General features: G+C 40.6%; 1 protein-coding gene and 1 long non-coding RNA gene across 18 annotated transcripts in view; both read left to right on the forward strand.

Moving 5' to 3' along the window:
* The window catches only part of SPECC1 (sperm antigen with calponin homology and coiled-coil domains 1), a 413523-nt gene that overhangs the window by 136852 nt on the left and 251329 nt on the right, over window positions 1–25342 (forward strand). The window lies entirely within an intron of this gene.
* Window positions 1–25342, forward strand: part of LOC141488850 (uncharacterized) — a 54460-nt gene that overhangs the window by 15343 nt on the left and 13775 nt on the right. Inside the window, exon 3 of the long non-coding RNA XR_012468821.1 lies at window positions 1–25342. This exon is cut by the window's right edge and continues 13775 nt beyond it. This is a non-coding gene — a long non-coding RNA (uncharacterized LOC141488850).

Below are 25342 nucleotides of genomic sequence, written 5' to 3' on the forward strand. Positions count from 1 at the left end.
CAGCAACATTGATGACTATAGTACAGTTGATAGAGCACTGGACCTGGGTCAGGTAAATATTTGTATTGGTAGAGGTAATCTCAACTGGAGTACCCATGCCCTTTTGATCACAGGGTTGGCCTCATTCCATTCCTCCTCCCAGAGTAGGATCTTGAGGTGTGAGTTAAAGACTCCATCAGATTATGATTTTTGAATTACCTCCTACCATAGCTTCTCTTAGTCATTTTGTTTGGTCATGGACCAGAGCTTGCTTTTTCTCCATCAATATCTTACTCTAATTTGTCTTCTTTTCCCTCCCCTTCCTCCTGTGATTGGAAAGCAATAAAGCATTTTGAACTAACATGGCTGCAGTCCTTTAGGAGGTGACAGTTCAAACACTTGGGTTTACTCTGTTGAGTTTATTGCTTTTTCTTCCTTTAGGATAGGGGTGTTAGAAAGGAGGGAATGGGAAGGACTACTGTAGTCATCAATCAGCAAGTATCTATCAAGGGTTTGAAGCAATTTCTACTCTCAAGGGATTGTTTCCTACTGTCCCAAAGTGGAATGTGCTCCCTTGAGAGGTGATGGGTATTGTGTCATTGGTAGTCTTCAAGCAGAGGCTGGGTCATTGTTGGATATCAGTCAACCAAGTAACATTAATTATGCACCTACCATGTGTCAGATGACAGAAATGAACTTACAATCTGATGGGGGAGACCACAAGGAGAAATAAAAATATATTCAAGTTTAAAGTCAATAAATACATGCAAAGAAGTTTTGGATAGATGGCACTAACAGTCTGGGGATTAATAAAGGCTTAAGGCAGAAGAGAGTTCTCTGAGACTTGAGGTATGGAAGGGAACCCTGACAAAGCAGTCCCACAGAGATGGGAGATGAGCTCTTGCACCTGAGGAACAGATGGAGGGTCAGTTTGAGTGACTCTCAAAGGGCAAGAGAGTGTGTAATGTCCAATGAGGCTGGGGCTCTGGTGGTGAAAGGCTTTACAAATAGAAGAGTTTGTATTTCCTCCTAGAGACTGAAAGTTGAACAGATTAGACCTGTGATTAAGGAAAATCACTTTGGGAACAATGTCTGAGAATGGATTGATGTGGAGAGAAACTTAAGGGAGGGAAACCAAATCCCAGTGAGGAACACCCTGCACTGATGCAGGTCAGCACCTTATCTGCAACCATGGTCCTAGAGAGTTTACAAGAGCACAGATAAGTCAAGAGACTTCTCCAAGAATGTCTCTTGACATTCAGGGCCAGATCTGACATGTGTGGGTGGAGAGGAGTTGGATGTTTTGAAGGTATGTTTCAAGGAGGTCCCATTTCTTCTATGATTTAGAATGAATAGCTGCCAAGATCCCTTCTTTCAACCCATAGTCTGTGATTCCATGAAGATTTACATTCTGTCCGACATATTGGAGAATCTTGACCCTGGAGATGTACTGTAGGATCAAGTAGAGGTTGGGTCTTGCTAACCTTCCCTCTTCTTTCCTTTCTTCCCTCCAACTTTTCTTTCCTCAATTCCATTTCTCATTGAGTGTCACCCAAGTTCCTGCCTCTCCCATGTTCCATTTGACAAGGAAAGTCTTTGAGCTGGATTTGGGAATGTGTCAGAATCATCCTTCTGCCAAACAGCTCAATGGAACCGACCTCTCTTAAAGAGAGCACGGGGAATAGGCCAACCAGGCTAATGATTCACAGTGGCAATTTATATGGAAAAAAATAATAACCGAGGTCATATTTTCTTGGAATTCCATCAATACTCCTTGCTGACCTTTCCCCATGGAACCAGCGGACGACAGTTTCCTCTCCTCCTTCTCTAGGATTAATTTTTTTCATTTTCTAAGATGATTCTTATTTTGGACGGCTTCAGTGTTTGTCTCAAAAAGGGATTGCCTCACATTTATAAAGACACTTTAGCTGGTGCTCTGGGCGTCTCCAAGTGCTTGTACACAGGAGTCAGTCACAATGCCATTTTTCAGTCTTGTTTTTAACTCAGACACTAATTAAGAACCATTCTATTTGCCCAAGCATCTCACAGAATTTTAAGCCCAAAGTCTAGAAAATGGAAGAGATCCCATTCACCCTTTCCTAACATATTTGAGTGATCTTTGTTGACCTCTCCCTCTCTATCTCTTCTCTTAATCAAACCAAGTCCTATTGGGTCAATATGCCTGATAATCCATGAATCTTTTCCCCTCCTTTTCTATTTCTTGCTCTTATATACTATCTTTTTGATATTTTATTTTATTTTTCAATTACATCTTATGAAAGCTCTTCAACATTCATGCACACGCATATGCCTATTTTAAACTTAAATATTTTTCTTCCACTTCCTTTCCCATCCCCCTTTCCTCAGTGGTGAATAGTCTGGTGGATATTGTTTCACATAGTATTTTAATTTCATAGATTTAGAGCCAGAAGGAACTCCAAAGACCACATAATCCAGTACCCTAGTCCAGACCAAGGTCACACAGGTAACAAATGTTGGAGGCAGAATTTGTATCTAGGTCCTTTAGATCTAAATTCATTATATATAATTTCTATTACAAAGTTGGAATTTGAACCTAATGACTGACTCCAAAGCCACTGCCCTTTCCCCAGTGTCAAGAACCTGGCCTGAGCAGTTGGGTGGATAGAGCAGTGACCCTAGGATCAGAACATTTACTAGCTGTCTGATCCTAAAAATGTCATTTCACTGCTTTGTATCTGTTTCTCCACTTGTAAAATGAGGTTATTAGTAGTACACACCTCCCAGGGTAAGGGTAGCTAGGTGGCACTGTGGATAGAATGCTGGGTGTGGAGTCAGGAAGACCTGAATTTGAATCCATCCTTAGATACTTATTAGCTCAGTGACCCTGGGGAAGTCACTTGACCCCGTTTGCCTCAGTTTCCTCATATGTTAAATGAACTGGAAAAGGAAATGGCAAACCACTCCAGTATCTTTGCCAAAAAAAATTCCCATGTGGGATCATGAAGAGTCAGACAGGACTGAACCACACTGCGTTCCAAGGTCATTGTAAGCATCAAATGAATTACTATTTATAAATGTGCTTGGAAAATAGTAGGCACTTAGTACATGCTTATGCCCTTCCTTCCTACTGAAGCAGACTTCTAACTTTTCTCCCTTTTCCCTGGTTTCTCTCTTTTCTGTTCTGCCTCTTACTCTGCTGTAAGATCAGTCTTAGTCTATATGAAAATTAAGTTCTCTCCCTAAGGAGAGTGAAAGCATGGATATGGTAACTGGAGTCAAGATACCCTGGTTTCAAATAACTGGTCTTCCTGTCTGGTATTGTTCTCTCTTTGGTCCATCCTCCAGTCAACTGCCAAAATGATATTCTTACCCCCCAGGACTGACCTCTTATTCAGTAAGCTCCCAATTGTTTCTAGGATAAAATCCAGCCCCTCTGTTTCTCATTTAAAGCACTCCACAATCTGGCTCCAATCTCTTTCTCAATCAGTCAGATTTATTCAGTCCCTTTCTATTTAGCAGGTACCTTATGCAGTCTACAATCCAACCATCCTAGCCCCCCTCCTCTACCTAGTATGTTCCTTGCCCTTACCAAACCCCTCTTAGAATCTCTTAGTCCTTTCAAAACTCTGCTCAAGGCCCAACTTCTCCCCGAGCCCTCTCCTGCCCACCTTCAGCATCCACTACCCCAATATTACCTTACATGTACCTTGTATGTCTTTCTTAAATAGAAAAATTTCATCAATTTTTTAGGACAGAAACTTTTGTTTTTGCCTTTTGATCCCCAGGGCCTGATCCATAGGAGAAGCAACTTAATAAAAACTGTATTGATTGATATTCCAGGTATTGAGGATTTAAAGATCAACCATATCAGTCCTTGCCTTGAAAGGGGCTCACATTATATTGAGGGAAGATAAACCAGGACACATAAAAGTGTAACAAAAAGTCATCTTAATATATAGTCTGTGATAAGGGGGCAAAGGGGAAAGCAGGCCAATATTCTAGGAAAACCTGAGTTAGACAAGAACCCTTGGAGCTGGAAAGAGAGAAGGCTCCTTCTGGGTTCCCAGAGGTGTCTTCAGTCTTAAGACACCAGGGTAATGTGATAATTGGCCCCAAAATAGCTCTTTGAAACAAGTAGTTACTGGTCATGAAGACTCTTCCAGGTGAAGCTGGTAGGAAGTGTGAAAAAAAAACAGTGACTATTTAGAAGTTTGTGTGTTAGCAGATTACAATATTTTTAAAGAGCTAAGGATCAGCACTAGGCCCAGGAGAGACCTTAGAAGTCATCTGGTCAACCCGACTCATTTTATAAATGGGGAAACTGAGGCACAAAGGAGGCCAATCATAGATCTAGTTCTTAGCCTGATCCCTGAAGCTGCTTTTAAAAATGTGTTGATATTACTTATCGTTTGTTGTTCTTTTTCTTTTTTTTGCAAGGCAATGGAGTTAAGTGACTTGCCCAAGGTCACACAGCTAGGCAATTATTAAATATCTGAGGTCGGACTTGAACTTAGGTCCTCCTGACTCCAGGACCAGTGCTCTATCCACTGCACCACTTAGTGGCACTTAGCTGCCACTTATTGTTCATTCTTGAAGAAAACCATTGACATATTGCAATAGAATTTGTTTCATTTATAATCCTGTCTAATTGGCATAACTAGGCCCATACAAGTCATTCCATGTCCTTTTTTTGTTCAATTGTGATTCTTTGTGACCCCATTTGGAGTTTTCTTGACAGAGATACTGGAATGGTTTGCCATTTCACCCTCCAGTTCATTTGACAGATGAGGAAACTATGGCAAGCAGGGTTCAGTGACTTGCGCAGGGTCATACATCTAGAAAGTGTCTGAGACCAGATTTGAACTCATGAAGCAAGTTACACAGATGTGTGGTGCCACCTTGTCCTTAAAATTCCTCATTTTCTTTTTTTTTGTATATTGCATAATAATAATAAGTCATCCATGTGAAAAAACATAAGAAGACATGGATGTAAGTTTGCACACAACTGGGGGAGGGGTTTACCTGCTAAGAAGCCATCTATCTACATTGCTGGAGAGACCAGAGTTTGAACTGAGAAGACCTTCCACTGAAAAGATCATTAATCTACTGGAGTGTTGCAACAACAATATTCCCTTCTTCTCTAGTTGATGGGCATTTTAATTGGCATGTAGTAGGGGCTTAATAAATGTTTATTGACTGATTTTCTTTCCAGTTTGGGGCTTCTACAAAGAGCTTGGCAGCCAATAGGGTGTCCAAGTGCCTCAAGTTTTGTCTGTCTTTAAACAGGTCTATGAACAGCATTGGAATCTACCTTGGGGAGTACAATTATAGGACCCAAGAGTAGCCCCATAGGATCTGCTATTTTTGACCTCCAGAGCTGTCTCCAGCCCCACCTCAGACCCTTAGCAATTGTGAGACTCCAGATCAACTATTGTTTTGTTTAGAATTGTTTAGAATTGGGCAGAATATGAATCCAGATCCTTTGAGCATAGAAACCAGGTCTATAACAGGTTCCATCTCCTCCCCACTCCATTAAGTCAATCAAACAAAAGATAACCACCTACCAAGCAGCCCCATCCTTCATCCTTTTATCAGGTTCTGAGATACTCTGAACTCTAAAATTCGAAGTTCCTTCCTTTTACTTAAAAGGTTTGGTCTCTTAATAAACTAAATACCCCTGGAGAAGCAACTCATTAAAGAGTTATCAGTCATTTACAAATTGGTTCCCGAGTTTATTGGATACTTTCTGGATAATGGATTTTGCTAATGGTGTAAAAAAACTGGAGGATGTAGGCTCCCCTCTGGGGAGGAACTGAGGAAAAGGGCACAAAAAAGGGGTGAGTTGAGTGAGTGAGCTTCCTTACAGACAGCTGAACCTGATGTCAGTAAGGATCTGAGTTTGAATGTGGCCTCAGATCCCGTAACTCTCTTATGATATGTTTGGTTTTCCTATTTAAATATTTCCCTTGGCTTAATCCTGGTGTAACAAGGGTATTATTTCCCAAGTGTAACCCTGAGCAGGTTACTTGATTCAGTCTGCCTCAGTTTCCTCATCTATAAAATGGAGATAATAATGATAATAAAACCTATCCACTGGTGTTATTATGAGGAGCAGACAAGATAATACAAAGCACTCTATAAATACTAGATATTATTTTAAGATTTCTCTGTAAGGGAACAGAAGAAAGTTCAGTTATGTTTCCTTATCTGTGCCCACTGAGAGTGTAATCAAGAGGACAATTGGGGACTAATTCTTGAAGGTGGTCCAAATATGTAGCAAACCTATATAAAGAAAACTTTAAAATTTGCAAATCCTCCTTGCCTGTCCCTCCTCCTCTGAGCAGCCCAGGAGGTCCCCAAAGGTTGGTGCTATTTTTAAAATTCATTAAATTAATGTTTGGAAGGCAGTCCAGCTTTAAGCCGAAAGCTCACCATCCCCATTCTGGAGTTTGATTAAGGAAAAGTCACTTGCAGCTGACTCACAAGTGATTGAAGAGACATAGATGGCATGGAGGGGGAGAGCCAGAATTTTGCAAAATTGGCTCATACCTGAAAATCTCTTGTGGCTGAGCAGGGAATGATTAGATTATGGGACAATGATTGGCCTTGGAGCTGTAACAAAGGAAGAATTAGTTTATTTTTTTCCCCTTCCCTTCTTGAGTGTACATTTGTCCCCTCCAGGGTCTTTGATTAGAAATTGGCTTCTGGAAATGCTATACTGGAAGGATGCTGTTGACCCAGGAACTTGGTGGTATAGTGGAAAGAATTCCGCTTGCTCTGAAGTCAGAGAGCCTGGATTAAATCCTACCCTTGGCATTCCTGTATGACTTTGAGCCTTGTTTTCTTTTTCTGTTAAAAACAAGGGTGGGCTCATGGGTCTCTCCCTGAACTGAATAAGATTTTTAATGATCTTAACTAGGTGGCACAATCTGGACCTGGAGTCCAAAAGACCCAAGTTCAAAACCAGGTTCAGACTCTTTACTATTTAGGTGAATGTTGGCAAGTCACTTCACTGCTGTCTGGATCAGTTTCCTCAACTGCAAACTGGGGACTTCAACAGCAGCTACCTCAAAGGGTAGTCCCGAGGATCAGTTTTTTGTAAGGTGTTTATCTCATTGCCTGGTTCAACCTTCCCTTTCCCTACTTCCCTTTCTCCTCCCTGAGTCTTAGTTTCCTCCCTGTAAAATGAGGGGGTTGGACAGTGTGATCCCAACAGCATGGGACCCCATGACTGTAGGTAAAGAGCATCTTCACGCTGTGATCTATTCCAGAGTATCTTGCTCAGCCAAAGTAGAAACAAGCTACTAGACCAGATCGGAGGCTCATGTGGTCCTGGGCTTCAGCTCCCGACTTCCATCATCATCCTGGTGATTGGCATTTCTTCCCTCCCAGCTAGATCTTTTACAGGCAGCCGGCTGGGCAATTCATACAAGGGTCAGACTTTCTTTGTTTGCTTGGTTTCGTTGTCATAGATTGTTGTGTTTAGATTCCGCCTTTGACACTTGGGTGACTGAGCAAGCCTCTTGATGGATATCCCTAGGCCTGGTAGGGGACCTGATTTATGGCCTCAGAGGCTCTTCCTAGATCCTAAATTGAGATCCTATGATCGATCCCTTGGTCCCTTGATTAATTTCCAAATGTATCACTCAGTCCTTTCCCATCCATTGAGACTTCCTTTGTTGACCAAGATTTAAAAGAAAGAAGAAAAAAAATAGCTGTTTAATAATCTGTTTAATTAAGTTGTTTAATAATATATATATATATGTTATATGATGAATGAAGCATATAATAATGCTTTAAAGGAAGGATATTTTTTAAATCTTCCCTGTATTGAAACTTGGGCATTTAATTACACAGGTTTCATTTTTCATATTATTCATTTCATTTCCCTTTTTTACATTGAACCTCTGCTTTCATTGATGTTGAGTTCCAGGGAAGAAGGGAGCTTCCTTGATCAACATCCTTCTACCACTTAGGATCTTTAAGTGATTTATGCAAGTGATTTAAAGTGATTTGTGCAAGGTCACCCAGCCAGGGTGTGCCAGAGTTGGGGCTGGCCCAGGACCTTCTACTTCTCTAACCCTCTGTGGTCTGTCACAGTGACTCAGGTTTATCGTGGTGACCCTGAGTGAGCAGGAAAATTCCATTCACACATTCTTCAAGGTCATCTAACTGGTTTGGTGCCCAAATAGGAATTCCGTTTATAAAAACCACCAAGTCTTAGCCTTCTCTTGATAATCCACTGTCTGGCAAGGCAGCCTTATACTATTGTATAGTTCCGGTTGTTGGGTGGTTTTTTCCTCACTCCAGACTTAAATCAACCTCTTGTGGTCTCAAACCATTGCTCTGGCAGAACATATCTTACCCGAGAGAGGAAGTAGTTCCAGATCATAAGTGTCAGAAGTGGGATTAGAACCCACACCTGCCCTCTCTGTGATATCTCACAGCCTCCTGTGCTTTTCATAGTTTTTTTTAAAATATAATTTTGGAATTGTTGTTGTTAGTTTAGCAGATTTGTGCTATGAATTATGGTTACTCAAATTCCCATTTAGACTTGTTTGACATCTCCAAGTGGAGAGAGAGTGGGCAGAGAGAGGGTCCCAAAAGCATGCTGGGGACTGGGAATAAAAAAAAAATCTGTGCCAGTAATCCTTAAAAGTATTATTACCGGAAACAGTTAGGAAGACTGATAATCAATTGTACTCCATCCTGAAGCGTCCATCCTTTCCCCTCAAGCTGGAAAGATGTCTTTCTGTGCCAACTTTCCTCCCTTCCTGAAAAAGATCACAACATAGTATCCCTTGATCATACTTGGAAAGAAGCCATCCATTATTTTTATCTTCCAGCTTCATCATCATTCAGGGAGTCATTTCTATTGGTCGGGGTGGGACAGGGATGAGAGCCAAGACTTTTGAAAACAATGAACTCCATGTTCCAAGGTCATTCTCTTCAGGATTCTGTTATTACTACTAAAATGGAATTTGAAAAAAAATTTAGTGATATTTTCAGTTTTCATATTGCCTTCATTAACAAATGTATCTTCTTCCTATCCTCTCCTGGAAGTCTTTTCTTGTAAAAAATAAAAATAATTTAAAAAGAGAGGAGGGGGAAAGCAGTTCAACAAAATGAATAAACACATTACTCAACTCTTGTCAGTGTATGTAGTAGTGTGCTACCCATATAGCCTCCCACCTTGGCAAAGAAGGGAGGGAGGCACATTTTCTCCTGTCTTCCTGTGCTCAGCTTGGTCATCCCCTTGGGCTCCATTTTTGTTGTTCTTTGCATTTACATTGTTGCAATCCATGTGTCTTTTGTTTCCCTGGTTCTACCTACTTCTATTTGCATCAGTTCATACAAAATTTCCTGTATTTCTTTGTATTCTCAAGGGACCAAGCTTTTGCCCTTGTTTATTATTGCATTTTAAGTCGGGGGGGGGGGAGAAGCAATTTCATTTTTTCCTTAATCAACCTCTTCTACATTAGATTGAATCAAACACCAAGGTTTTTTGTTTATTTGTTTTACCAGTGGAAAGGAAAGCCCAGGTAGGCTTAATCCTACAAATTCTTTCCTAATAAATTCCTTGCCCACTTCTCCAGAAAGAGGAAAGTGTATTTTTCAAACCACAGGCTAATGAGTCTGACTTCAGTTCTCAGTTAAATTCCAGCATGCGTAAAGGGATGGTTTGTGAGCCCTTAGAAAAAAAGGTAATAGTAATCTCTCAGAGCTGGTATGGACTATTGAAGAACAAGTCATGTCACAGCAGTTTCATGTCTTTTTTTTGGTTGATTATTGGATTAGACCCAGGTTATACCATAGACTTTTCAACAAGATGTTTGTGAAAGTGTCACTCGATATCCTTGGGAATTCACAGAAGGGAGAGCTCTGGATTCAGAAAACTTGGCTTCAGAACTTGCTTCTAATGCTCTTATGGTCTGTGTGACCCTAGGCAAGTCATTTCATTTAATTTATATCTCAGTTTCCTTATCGATAAATTGAGGAGTTGGGGCCAGATCATGTGTGATGTCCCTTTGAGCCCTTGATCCCTTGTTCCAATGACACAAGTTATAGTGTCATTAGATGGGTGGGATAGTTTGCCCCAAGTTGTGCTGATTATTGAATTTTAATATTCCCTTTAGAGGGCTCCCTGAAGTGGAGCAGAGCAGAACTTTGTCCTTGGCACTGTTTAGTTTGGCATTTTTCTGGATTACTTGGATGGAGGCCTAGATAATGTGCTTTTATCAAATTTGGGGATGGCACAGAGCTGGGAGGGAGAGCTGATGTGTTGGCCATTAAGAAAGGGGATTCCATAAAGATCTCAGTTGGCTGAAGCAAAGGGCCTAATTGGGTAAATGCAATTTAACAGGGATTAAGGAGAAGCCAGGCACCTGGTTTTATAGATGGGAGACCCAGTAAGATACCAGTTGTTGTGACAAGGACCTTGGCCTTTTAGAGGACAGCAGTAAAGCTCAGACATGGCTCTTAAACAAGTTAATGAAAGTCTTTTTGAGGTTGAGGGCTGGAAAGAGGGTAAGACCTGCGATTTCACCCCAGAGAACTCCTAGATGAGAAAGTTACCTCTTTCATTTAGAGTGTCACCTCCTTCATAGGTCTCTTTATTCATAGGTGACTGAGAGACCATAGCCAGTGTAGATCCACAAAGAGATTTGAACCCCTGTCTTCCTAGCTCCTGTGGCTGACTCTCCATATATGGAGCATTGGATGCCATTGGGAGCATTAGAAATTTATAGAGGAAATGGACAGTATTATCAAGAGGAGGATGGTAAGGCAATGAGTGGGAAGATGGGAAAACCACACCATATACAATTAGAAATGTTAACCTTGTTGAGGAGATTTGATAGTGGTTTATTTATTTAAAGGGACATATGTGGAAGGAAGAAATAGACTGACTCTGTTTTGTGCCAGAGATCACAGGGAAGAGGATCTAAATTTTCTAAAAGAAAAACATCCAAATAGTAGAACTGTCCAAATGTGGTTTTTAGTTTGAATAAGGTAGTGAGTTCCCCTTCCCTATAAGCAAAAATTTCCTGACTGACTGTGAAAAGGCCTGTTTTGGGACAGGTAGTGAGCTCCTTGCTTCTTGAGGCATTCACTCACAGGCTAGATGAAGATGCTATACCAATTGGGTCAGATTTTCAACCAAAAATTCTCTGAATCCAGCCAGTAATTTAGGCTGTAACCTGTGATATAAGACTGTGTTATATCTTTTGGTTATTTCCTGTGTTGAGCAGCCAACATTTGACTCTTTCTCTCTTCTCCTTCCCTAAGCTCCATACTAAAAGTTGCTTCCACTCCAGCTCGCTGTTTTTAATAATAAATGAATGAATAAAGCATTTATTAAGAGTTTATTATGTGCAAAATATTAGAGTTAAAAATAGAAGAAGACATTCTTGCTCTCCGGAACTCATTCTGGTGGGGGAGACAGCCTATATAGAAGGTTCCAGACACAGGGCTGATGAAAAGGACCCTTGGACTTTGGGTACTTCTTTAAAAGTTATTCTAAAATAGAACAAATCATGTTTTCTCATTTTCTGATAGGTGTCTTCCAAGTATGATAGGTAAGAATCTTACATCAACAGATAAAAATGAGCATTGATTAAATGCCATGTGGGTTAGGATCTGACATCAATAAATAGAGGGAACGTTTATTAAGAACCACAAAAGTTAGGCTCTTACATTGAGAGTGAGCTTTTATTAAATACCACATAGGTTGGGATCTGACATCAATAGATAGAGTGAGCATTTATTAAGCACCATCTGTTAGGAACTTACATCAATAAAGTGAGCATTTGCTGCCAAGGTCACAACAGAGTCCAGTCTCACGGCCATGGCCCATTGTATGATGGTCCCCAGGCATAGGAGATTCAGTGGGCACTTCTGAGAAGGGAGTGAAAATTGATCTCTGATACAGGAGAAATCAGTGAAAGGGAAGACCCTCTGGAAAGTGGTGACCACACACTGAGAATCTAAATAGGAAGGAAGAGCTCCAGCAGGGGAGGATGGTAGAACAGGAAAGCAGCTTGTGAGTGGGTGGAGGCAAGGAATGAAATGGAAAGAACCTGGGTTCAAATCCTACCTCTGAAACTCCCTATCTATGGGACCTAAGATGAACTCTCAGACTCCTTTCAGATGTAAATCTGTGCTCTGGTGACCTTTTGTGTTTGTTGGGTACAATCAGAATGTAATGTTCTGATGGGAGTGAGAAGAGTCCAGATTTGGAATGAGTTCAAATCTCAATGTGACTTTGGGGCAACCCCAAAGACTCAGGGCTTCCATTTCCTTATCTGTAAGAAGGGAATAAAAATAGCACCTACATAAGTGTTCATAGGATCCTAGATCTAGTTGGAAGATTAGTCTAACCCAAAGAAAACTGTCCTGTTTGAGGACCTGGATTCAAATCCCATCTTTGCTATCTCTCTCTCTGATCTTTGCCTCCCTATTCTTCATCAGTAAAATGAAGAGGTGAAACAGATGGCTCCTGAGGTTCCTCTCAGCTCTGGATTTAGGATCCTTAAATCCCTGAAACCTAAGGTAGCTAATCAGAGATAGGATTTAATTGTAAGGGTCAAGTGAGATAATAGGCAAGTAAAGCAAACTGCCTTAGAACTACCCACAAATGGCAGTCTTATGATTGGAAGAAGAGAATTGGACAAAGTGCCATTGAAGGGTCTTCCTAAGCTATGAGCCTTATGAGGATCTTTGATGGAGCTTTAGAGGGATGTCAGGTGGCTTGCTTTTATTGTTACTCTGCTGTCATTTCCAGTTGTGTCTAATGCTTCATGACCCCACATGGGGTTTTCTTGGCTAAGACACTGGAGTGGTTTACCATTTCCATTTGCAGCTCATTTTACAGATGAGAAAACTGAGGCAAATGAGGTTAAGTGACTTGTACAAGGTCATCCAGCTAATAAGTATCTGAGGCTGGATTTGAACTTAAGTCTTCCCAATTTCCACACTCCACCTATGGTACCACCTAGCTTCCCCCTTTGGCTGTACTGGCTGCTATTAAATGGTTGCTCTTATTTGATTCCTCACAGCCTAGTTGCCTGGACACATAATAGGTGCTTCATCAATGGTAGTTGATTCATGAGTTAAAAATAATACATGAGAGCAAGATAGTAATGGGTAATTTTTCATCTTGAACAATGAGAGATTTCAGTGGTTGGAGAACTCCCAGTGAAAACTCCTTCAGCTAATGGAGTTTAGAACCTGTACTATGATTTCTAGCATCAGAGTTCTGGGGCAGCTAGTTGGAACAGTGGGTAGAGCTCTGGCCCTGGAGTCAGGAAGACCTGAGTTCAATCTGGCCTCAGACACTTACTAGCTATGTGACCTTGGGCAAGTCACTTAACCCTGATTGCCTAGTATCCAGGACCATTTCCAGTTGTCCTGGTTCCTGTCTGGCCACTGAACCCAGATGGCTCTGGAGGAGAAAGTGAGGCTGGGGACTTAGCACAGCCCCCCTCACTCAGATCTAATTCATGTGCTTGTTACAGCATCACCTACTGATGTTATGGTCTTCTTCAAGAATGAAGGACAAATATCACCAGCCTTAGAGATCTGGAAAGGACCTGGAGCATTTTGTGGCTAAACTCTTACTTTGTACTGAGCTCAAGCTACAGAATCTCTGCCATCCATCAGGGGCTTCTACTCTAATAACTGAGCCCATACAAGTTATAATCAGAGAGGATGGAAGGTTAGAATCAGAAGGAAGAGCTCCCAGTATCTATCAGGGGCAGCTCTATAGTCAGTGGCCTCTCTCCAGAAATGACCAAGCCCATTTTAAATATGAGACCCAGGGAAAGCACTTGAGCATAATCTGATGATTCCTAGCCCAGTTCTTCCCTGATTTCACCATCAGCAATCTCCCTTCTGCCTGTTGTTGGCCCAGGATATTTGAAGTGGTGCCTATTATATGTACTTTCCACTTAATCTCTTCTTCAGGTTTCTAGGCAGGCCAGTTTCCTGTCATTGCTGGGATGTGTTCCTAGCTATGACCTTACTTTATCTCTTAGGAGATTAGTTATCTTATCATTTGTTGTTAATACTTTTCTTTGGGCTGACTCTCTTATTCTGTTGATAAGTCCTTGCCCAGGCAGGGGTGCCCGGCTGGGCCATCTAAACTTCTAAGAAGAAGGGAAGGGTGACATTTTCTGGCCTGTAGACATTTCAGCAATCAGAGGCTTGAACCCCTTCATGGACAAGCTCTTTGATGTTGGGGCACTCTTTCCCAAAGGTCAGCAATTTGATGCACTTAACAAGAAGGTTTGGCCAAGCTTTCACAGTTGTGAAACAGAGTGATCTCCATTAGAGAAGCCTTCTCTTTCCGACTCTTGAGCTGTCACTTTGGATTTGCGCCCTTTTACATTTAACAGGACACAGATGCTGTTGGAGTATAGATTTCACCCTCTTTGAGCCAAACTTCATCACCCCCCAGTGACCCCAACTTCACAGAGAGAACTCAACTTGACTGATGGAAAGTAAGAGTAAATGATTAGAATTGGGCAGTGTCTCATAGCTGTGGGGCCCTACCCATAAGCACCTATAATTAACCCCTTTGAAATCTTCATTAAGGGAGGAAGTGGAATAGAGTAAATAGAGGGCCAAATCCTACTCCCCTCACACATAAGGTGCAAATCACTTTACCTTTTGATGTTATAGGAAATTCTCTAAGACTGACCTAGAGAAGTCAAGTAGTGTTTGGTTAGCTAGGTGGTGCAGTGTATAGAGCAGTGGCCTTGGAGTCAGGAGGACAAGAGTTCAAATCCAGCCTCAGATATTTGACACTTAGTAGCTGTGTGATCCTGGCCAAGTCACTTAGCCCCAGTTGTCTCACATCGGAGCTATCTCCAATTGTCCTGATTCATATCTGACCACTGGACTCAGCTGGTTCTGGAGGAGAAAATGAGAATGGTGACAGCACAGTAGTACCCCCTCACTCAAATCCAATTCATGTGCTTGCCATGGCATCATCTCTTTGATGTCATGGTCTGCTTTGAAAATGAAGGACAAACATCATCAGTTATCTACCAGGTACTATTAAGTAGAGAAAGACTAAACAATAATACTAGCCCCCCCCCCCCCCAAATCCCAGTGCTTGCACTGAAGGAGATTCCAGGCTAATGATTGGGGCGGGGAGAAGGTGCTGACCTGCATTGGGAGAGTTCCTCCGAAATCAATGAAAACACAGGTCCAATCCCTGTCTTTAATCAGCACCTTTATGGACTAACTCTACTCTAAGCTCTGATGATGTAAAAACAAAATGGAAGTCTCTGCCTCAGAATCTTGGTTTCCAAGATTACCTTCTATGGATCTTCATGTAGATGTAGTTTACTTACCCCATAAGACTGTAAGCTACTTGAAGCAGCCTTCACTTCTGCTTTTTCTTTGGATCCCAAGTACTTTTCATTGTGTCTGGTACATGATAGGTGCTTAATAAGTGGTTGATGTTTGACTGATAGAGATCATTTCTTTGTCCTCCAGATTGTATCTGGAACATTGCATTCATTTAGAGAACTAGGTTTTTAGAGAGAACACTGAAAGACTGAAATGAGGACCAGAGAAAGGTAAAGATGGGAATGAGCCTTTACAAAACACCTGTCATATGCCATAAGCACCTACCATATGAAATATTAATTTCAATTGATCTTTACAATGACCCTGGAAGTTGGTGCTCTTTTTATTTCCATTTTATAGATGAGAAAACTGAGGCAGACAAAGATGAAATGACTTGCCCAATAAGTGCCTTGATCAGTATTTGAATTCAGGTCTTCCTGAGCCTGGGGTTGGTGCTCTATCCATTGACCCACTTAGCTGCCCAATTATGAGTTGACCACAGTGAACACTTAAATGCTTCTTCATTCATTCATTCACAAACAGCATAGCATGGTACAGATATGGAGTTATCTATCCATAGTGGACACCTAAAAAATGCTTTTTCATTCATTAATTCATCAACTGCATGGTACAGTAGGAAAATATGGAAGAATACCAGTGTGAAAACCTCAGTTTTCTCATCTTTAAGATGATAAAATTGGGTTCTGGGAGTCACCATTGCTGGTGGCTATTTTTTTGCCAGACCCTTCTCTTTTAGAAGGGGAGTTTTTGCACTTTGGGGGGGGGCAGTCAATCACTGTGCATCTCAGGAAAGCAACTAGCTTGATTTGAGGGACCTGGATGTCAGGGTCATTTTCTGGCCCACAGAACTTTGATCTGCTTGCTTTCTGGACAGCTCCTTTGGTGTGGGCATGGTTTAAATAGGAATGCTTCCTTAATCTGGAGACCTCTATGAGCTATGGAATTATAATAATAACAACTCACAATGTACTTTAACGTTAGCAGGCATATATAATATATATATATATTACATACATGTAATATATATAATTTATAACTATAGTTAGTTTTATTTATTCCAGCAATCATGTGAGGCTGATGCCATTATTGCCTCCATTTTGCAGATTTATACAGCTATTATGAGTTTGAGTCAAATAGCATGTCTGAGATTGAACCTAGTATATGATTAGAGCAAGATTCAAACCTAAGACTTCCTGACTCCCAGTCTGACACTACTACAGATTTCTCTTCTAAGAATCCCATAAATTCAAATGTATATATACCATCCATTCTCAGTGCGACCTTTATTTAGCTCTAGGAATGTCTACAGAGTGACCCAGTTCACTCTAAATGTGTTCAGACTAAATGTGTTTCATACCTGAGTCGCTAATATTTGAATGTAGATAAAAATGCTTGAAATGGATGACTCAAAAGACCAATATTTTTGAATTTGAAGTCGTTTTTGGTTGGCATTAATTTTTGTAGTTGGTAGATTCTGACAATGTTTTTGAAGTTTAATATGAGGAGTCTTCCTATTTAAAAAGTTTGAACTCTATTGATGTATGTCTTTATAACATAGAGGTCGCGGTCTGCCATTGACTGAATGTTGGTTGGCATGAATTTTTTCAGTAGTTGGATTCTGATGGTTGTGGCTTGGTAGAAATGTTTTTAATGTTAAACTGGGTAAATCTTCATACTCAAAAAGTTTTGGCTCTCCTAAGTTGTGTCTTTATATTATAAAGGCAACCTACTGCAATAGACTAAATGTTGGGCTTAAAGTCAGGAAGAATTAAAATTTTTCAATCTCTTATTTTGGACAGGACAATATACAGTTATATTCATGATAGCACCTATTTCATGAAATTGTTGTGAGGATTAAGTGAGTTCCTGGATGACTCAGTGGATTAAGATCTGAGCCTGGATTCAAGATGATTTGAGTTCATATCCCAATTCGGATACTATCTACATAGCTCTGGTCAAGTTATTTCACCTTTGTCTGCCTCTGTTCACTTATCTGTAGGGATAATAATGAGACCCACCTCCCAAGGTAATGATTGAATGAGATTACCTTTGAAAAACTTCATACATTCATATAAATACTAGTTTTATTACAAAACATCTTGACTGTCTTGGGTAATATTCTCATTTATTTAACCATTTCTTGAGTCTGTTTTTCTACCCACCCAAGATTTTGAGAGATGGGACCCATGTTTCTTTTTCTCCTTTTCGATCTAGCCCACATCCGGCCAAGCATGGCAGTCACTCAGTAAATATTTGTGGAATTGAGTTAGCTATCCAGAGACTGGAACGGCATGGGCCCTTTCCTTGGTGTCTGGGGAGACAGACTGGCAGTGAAGGTGATTTGAGAATGGCCCCCCTTGGCATTTCTCAAAGTCTGTGGGCACTTTGGGCCCTTTTCCAAGTCTTGTTGGCAAGGGAAGTAGACTTCTTGCCATTGGCAGAGTTTTGATGAATGTTTTATTCGGCCCTTTCCCTGGCCCAGGAAGAATTCTCATCCCTGTGGGTGGTGTGTGTGTGTTTTGTTTGGCTCAAAGTCTTGCAGATTGGATATTTGGTGGTGATTGTGGGGGGGGGATAATAATTCCTGTTTCCCAGATATGGGTGAGACATTTTCATCTGGTCATAGAAAGCACCAAAGAACTGGGGTAAAAATAAAGATTATTTGTTGGTAAGGATTGTTAATCCCTCCTTTGAAATGGATAATATCATCAAAGGTCCCTTACTTAATGATCAAGACGTTTGTGAGAATATCAAGTGGTTTTTTTTTAGCATTTGCATAGTGACAATGATTAAAAAGTGACTCTTGTTTGGGGATGAGAAACAATCTAGGCACAAGAAGCATGGTGTCTAGCTTTATGTTGGGGCAAAAAGGTAAACATTTTGCCATTTCACACCCTTCCTATCTATCCAGGTCAAATGGTATCATGCTACTTGCCACTGAAAGGGTCAGATCTGAATTTGAATCCCCTCTCTGCTGAATGTTTCCAAGATCTTCAAGTCATCTGGCCTCCTGGGGCTTGAATTCTTCATTTGCAAAATGAAGGTGTTGGACAGGATGAACTTGAAGGTTTCTTCAAATCAGTTCTAGGTCTCATCTTCCTCTGAAATCCCACTTTCTCCAGAATATGGAGATTTTTGTGATATGAACTCCTTCAACAGTCTGGTGAAGCCTATGGGTCTTATCTCAATCAATTCATCAATAACCATTTATTAAGTGCCTCCTATGAGCCAGATATTGTGGCAAGTGCCAGGGATACAAAAAGAGGAAAAGGGCAGTCTCTGCCCTCGAGTTGCTTACATCTAATGGGGGGGAGATATCATGCAAACAAAAAAAATTAAGGGGCAGAGCTGCTGGTGGGAAAGATGTTTGGTCAACCATACTATCTTGACTAAGGACTGACCAATTCCACAGGCTCCAGGGTGAAGGCATCTTGAGACAGGCAGGGTCACTGGTGAATAGATGGATCAATTAGGAGAGTGAGATGAGCTCATAGACATTTCATGAGGAAGGAAGAGAAGTTGGAAGAGAAGAAAAAGGAAAGAAGGAAAGCTGGGAGGAAGGAAATAAGAAAATAAGAAGAAATTGAGGTAGAGAGGATGAAAGAAAGGAAAAAGGAGAAAAGGAAGGAAAGAAATGAAGGGAAGAAAGAAGAAAGGGAGGGAGGATGAAAGAAAAGGAAAAAAGAAAAGGAGGAGAAGGAAGAAAGAAAAGGAAGAGAAGGAAGAAAGGAGGATGAGGAAGGTAGTGAAGGAGGGAGAAAGGAAGGAGAGGTAAAGAAGAAAGAAGGAAGGGAAGATGGAAAAGAAGGAAAGGAAAAAAGAAAGGGAAGAAAGGAAAGGAGGAAAGGAAATGGAAGAAAGAAGAAAGAAGGTAAAAAGGGAGAAAGGAAGAGAAGGAAAAGAAGAAAAAGGGAGGAAAGAAGGAAGGGAGATAAAGGGATTGAAGGAGGAATGAAAGAGAAAGGAAGGAACTATGTTTCACATCTTTCCATATTTGCTCACATACTCACTGGTTTTCACTGATGATATGGAACATGTCTGAACAGACAAGGCTGAATGAATGATGAGCCCTCAGTCCAACTGGAGCACACAAACTGGCCAGATTCTGTTTTATTTCGAGAGTTGCTTAGAGGCAGATGTCCAGGAAGCATTACAGCAGATCTCAGCTTGGAGCCCAGAGTTGGCTGGCCTATGCTTAGTTCATCATCAGAAAAATGTTCTTCATGTTGTCTGTGCCAGAGCTGGGTCTTTGGGGGCCTGGAGGGCAGGAGAAGCTTATGAGGCTCCTTGGGGGGCTGTGCATTACCATGGAAAAAGCACCAACTCTATAGAGTCCAGCCTCTGACACTAATTACTGCTTATGAAATATGAAGAAAAGTCACTAAACCACCTTGTGCCTCAGTTTTTATATCTACAAAACAAGACAGACTCAAATGACCCCCGAGTTCCTATGGAGATCTAGAACCATGATCCTTTGAATCTTTTGACTTAGATAAGTATCAAAAGAGTCCCTGACAATCCCAGCATGAAGTAATTCTAATAAATCTTGAATCCTTTTTTACAAGGTTATTCTGGCCCTCCAGGCAGCTAGGTGGCACAGTGGATAGAGCACTGGCCTTGGATTCAGGAGAATGGGAGTTCAAATCCGACCTCATACACTTGCCACTTACTAGCTATGTGACCTTGGGCAAATCTAGTCATCCTGATTCATTTCTAGCTACTGGACCTAGATGACTCTGGAGGAGAAAGTGAGGTTGGTGACATATATAGCACAGCCCTCCCCCCCCACTCAAATCCAAATCATGTGCTTGTCATGACAGCACCCCCCCCCCATGTCATGGTCTTCTTCAAAAATGAAGGACAAACAACTTAATATGTAAGTGTACATGCAGAGTAAGTATAAGGAGAATACAAATAAATGAAATGTACGAAGGAAGGAAAGAAGGAAAGGGGGAAGAAAAGAAGGAAGGAGTCAAGCATTAAGTTTCTACTGTATGTAAACACTTTACAAATATTATTTTATTTGAACCTTGCAGTGACCTTGGGAGGTAAGAATTATGATTATTCCAATTTTATAGTTGAGAAGTTAAAAAGAGAGGACACTGTTAGTTGGGAAGGGGATAAAAGTTGGCATTAGGAAAGAATTCATCCCAATGTGTTAAGGTGGTACCTGAGCTGAACCTTGAATGAAGAGAGGAAGTCTATGATTCTAAGGTTCTGGCTTCATTTAAAAAATTAATTAAAGTTAATTCCCTAGCCCTGTCTTTTTGTCCTGCAAAACCATTATCTGTATATTGTTTTATTATTGTTGAGTCATTTCAGTTGTGTCTGACTCGTCATGACTGCAGTTGGGGTTTTCTTGGCAAAGCTGTTGAAGTGATTTGCCATTTCCTTCTCCACTTTATTTGACAAGAGGGGAAACTGAGGCAAACAGGTTAAATGACTTGCCCAGGATCACACAGAATTTAGTGTAGTTTAGATGATTATTCATCATGACACTTAAAAATGAAGGCTTATTTTAATTCTCACAGGCTGAAATAGTATTCTAAAGTTTCAATGAGCTCTTTATTTTCTTTTTTTTAGGTTTTTTGCAAGGTAACTGAGGTTAAGTGACTTGCCCAAGGCCACACAGCTAGGTAATTATAAGTGTCTGAGGTCACATTTGAACTCAGGTCCTCCTGACTCCAGGGCCGGTGCTCTATCCACTGCGCCACCTAGCTGCCCAAATGAGCTCTTTATTTTCACAAGTTATGTATAAAGCGAAAACTAGTGATCTGACCTAATGATGTGATGCTACATTAAATTGCTAAGTGAATTTCCATTCTTAAAATAAATGGTTTATTAAAACAATATGTAACCATATAAACTTGCTTAGTAACGATCTGTATTTAAATTAATCAATAGGAGGACTTTCAAACTTTCCTGTTGAAATGACCAGAGCTGAACAAAACGTTTGATCTCCAAGTACAGGACTCAGGTGAAGCATAGAGGGGGTGGACTAGAAGGATGAATCATGAGCAAGTTAATGATGCTAAATTAATCAATATGAATACTTGAAATATCTCATCATGATTTTTCATCCATCCCTCCTCAGTCTCTTCCTCACATATACTTGTGGTCAGCATGGTTCTTTGGGCTCTGTTCATTTTTTCCCCTGCCATCGCATACCATTATTTCATATTGGGTCTTTCCCAGTTTATTCATCTTCCTCCTAACGGTCATATTCTCTAAGCTGAATATGCCTCACCTTATTTAGCTGTTCCCCTGTTGCTGGATGTTTTGTGTGTTTCCAACTCTTCAGAGTGCAGATAATGCCTCCTCTAAAATCATCAAACTAATTATTTTTCTCATTTTGTTCTTCACTACACTTTGCAAGTCTGTCCCGGTGATGAACAACTTTCTTTACAGCTCTTTCTTTGTAGCCCAGGACTAACTCTATGTATCTTCTTTTGTCTTTCCCAAGTGTCCAGCTCTTGAAACTGACAATTTAATGATAACAAATTCTGTGATACTTGTTAAATGGCCTCGGTCCTAGCTGGGATGGGACCCCTGAGCCATTGAGGCCACATTCCCCACTTCCCACCCCTAGCCCTGGTCATTTTCCATTTCCCTTGGAGAGTAAAGCATCAGAAGTAAGTTATGCTCTGACCACCCAGCTTTTGCCTGTACCATTTTTGCTTCCCTGGAAAGACTTTTTGGCTATAGAAAACATATCACAGAAAAACAGGGGCTAGTTTTGCAGGGTTTCTGTTTCTCCCAACACTTCCACCATATGGTAGGAGCTTAATAATTGTTTACTGACTGAAATTCATACTATATCTTTATTAAGGAAAACTGGTATTATTTCCTTTGTAGAGTTGGAAAACATACATTGTCTTCCATGTTCAACTTTCTCCCATTTTTCTCTTCCCTTGGTTAAAAACCACAGTGAGGGAAAACCTAAGCTTCCCATTACAGACTCACCCAAACTTGAACCCAAGACTTCTGGACTTTCTTTGTTGTTGTTCCCAGTGTCTTCATATTCCTCTTTAATGGCCATATTCTCTAATATGAATATGCCTCATCTTATTTAACTGTTCCCCTATTACTGAATGTTTAGGTTATTTCCTCTCTTTGTTGCTATTCTTTCTATGACATAAACACAGCAAGTAAGGACATTTCAACTTAGTATTTATATTAACTAGACCTACTAGTTTTTTCCACCCCTTTATTTTATTTGGGGGAATGATCCCATGTGGAAGCATCTTTTGCCTTCTGTGTATATGTGTGTGTGTGTATGTGCTTTTAAGAGGATGTTTTATAATATCTGTTTTTTCTTGGGATGCTCACATCTGGGAGAATCTCAGAGGCCAACATGTAACATTGCTTTCCAAAGAATGGAGTATTTCCCAAACTGCAAGCATATAAATTACCTTCCTCCCTAGAGAGCATGAGGCTGCTTCCTTTCTTTTCATCCCATAGGTTTCCAATCACTAACTTATGTTTGTCTTTGTGACTCTGGCCTCAGCCATAAATTGCAGCAAGGTCTCCTCACTCACTCCCTGCTAGGGTTTGTTCACAGAGCGGAGCTAATGTGTTTCCTGCCTCACTTTCTAGCCTTGTCTCCCTTCCCCCCTCCCCTGCCCCCTACTTCTGAACTGAGTAAACTTCATGTCCCAGAGCAATCCTGAAAAGGAACAGAGGTCCCAAAGCATTTACAATGAGCCTGAAGCCCGCCACAAAACCTATTTTATTATATGGCCAACATATGGGTCGGAGCTGTTCGCGTTTCATTAAAACCAGTCATGTTGTATGGCGGTTCATGTTTCCGTAGAAAGAAATTAAGGAGTCTTTTCTGAAGGACTTCATGAAAAGAGATTTATAGATTGGGACTGGGGGGGGGCAGCAAGACATTTTAATCAACAATTTTATTTGGAAGCAGACTGCCTCTTGACTTCTTTTGATTCAACAGTCTGTGTCTGGTGGCCAGATAGCTCAGAATGAAAAGAGGATTTACCAGAGCAGGACTAGAATACAAGAGAGGGAAATTTAAAAGGAAGCATATGCCATCCAGTGTAGAGAAACATTCAATTGAAAATAAAGAGCATTACATTATTGAATGAGCACTGCAACTTTTGAAATCATCCAATGTGAAGGTGTGTTAAATTATTTTTTCATTTTTCTATCCTTTATACTTTTCAGTATATCAATCCCTTCTCTTCCATCCAGAGAGCCATCCATTATAAAAAAGAGTGGGGATAGAGCACCGACCCTAGAGGACCTGAGTTCAAATCCGACCTCAGAACTCATTAATTACTTAACTGTCCTTGGGCAAGCCATTTAAACCTATTTCCTTGCAAAAAAATTAAAAAAGAGGGGAGGAAAGAAGTAATTCAGTAAATACTAATCAGCATGATAGCCACGTTTCATGTTGTATTTAGTGTTCCATACCCACAGTTCCCCACTTGAGTAAAGGAGGAAGGAAAATTTATTCTGGGCTTTTCTTTGCGGCCAAGCTTGATTGTTATTATGACACAATGTATTAGTTTTAGTTTTTGTTTTTCCATGTATGTTGCTGCTGTAATGGTGTGTGTTATTTCCCTGGTTCTACTTACTCTGTGCTGTACCAATGTTCCTATAAGCCTCTTTTTCTGAAGTCTTCCTCGTTAAATGTTGTTGTGGTGCAGCAATAATGCTCTGTTGTATTTCAGTAGTGTGTGTTTAGCCATTCTCCAACTTTTTAATATTTCAGTAAAAAAACTAACCAGAAGCCAGTATACATTTATGATGGTAAAAGGAAAACCTGCCTCTCACTCACATGATTCTTAGATGTCTGGTAAATCCCCGCACGGGAGAGATTGGTTTTAATTTCCTAGTTCTGGATTTAATTTAAGCTCTGGGTTTTCATTTCCCTAAATCCTCCAGAGTTGGGATTGTGTCAGGAGATAGTGGCATAAGGGGGGCGTATGGTCTCATTTTTTTTCCTTAACCATCAGGCAGAGAATTTGAATTATATTCAGGTGTTTTCATTCATGTCCAACTTTTTGTGACCCCATTTGGTGTTTTCTTGGCAGAGAAATTGGATTGGTTTGCCATTTTTTTCCAGCTCATTTTGCAGTGAGGAAACTGAGGCAAACAGGGTGAAGTGACTTGCCCAGGGTCACACAACTAGAAAGTATCTGAGGTTGGATTTGGATTCAGGTCTGTCTGACCCCAGGGTCAGTGCTCTCTATCCACTGTACTACCCAGCTGAATATTAGAATCTAAATTAAAGGATTTGAGGGAAAAGGTCCTCAATGGACAACTTAGTCCAAGCTTCTCCTATGCTATTATCTTCTCATACTTCTCTGCATTTTTTTTAAAGTCCTTAGTTCTTAGGATTGAGCTATATCCCACCACGTTCATGTGCCACATTCTCTCTTTTGGCTATTCTCTGATTTAAAGAAAAGGCTGAGATCTACAGAGTGATGAGGCTATCTGCCCAAAGTCTCATGGGTCACAACAGGTCACACAGGGATGCTACTTCAAATGAGGATTCAAATCCAGGTTCTTAGAAAACAGAGGCAAGTTTCTTCCCAGCACATCATGATTGATTCTTATTTTAGTAATGATGTTGATGATTTATTTTGCTAACTTTCAGGTTTTAAAAGAACTGTCCTCACAACCACCGTGAGGTTGGCAATATGGAGAAGCCAAGATAGGATTGGAATCCAGAACTCTGAATGCAAATGCATTCTCTTTCTACATTCTACATGAATGAAAGAATGAAAAAGCATTCATTAAGTTCTTACTGTCCTATGTGTTGGGGATACAAATAGGTAATACCAGGCCAACCCTTTCCTTCCATGTTTCTCCCAAGTTATTCACAACATTTTTCTTTGACTCAAAAGGGGTGAAAGTATTTTCCCACTTGATGGACGTGTTTATCTTTACACAGATTTCTTGTTCTGAGGTAGTCTGGAGCAGAGACTTGAGTTCCCTTTGGCATGATAAGCATCCTTGCAGGGAATGCTGAGGTCTAAGGTCA

This window comes from Macrotis lagotis, chromosome 5 (genome assembly GCF_037893015.1).
Source record: "Macrotis lagotis isolate mMagLag1 chromosome 5, bilby.v1.9.chrom.fasta, whole genome shotgun sequence".
Taxonomy (NCBI): Eukaryota; Metazoa; Chordata; class Mammalia; order Peramelemorphia; family Peramelidae; genus Macrotis; species Macrotis lagotis.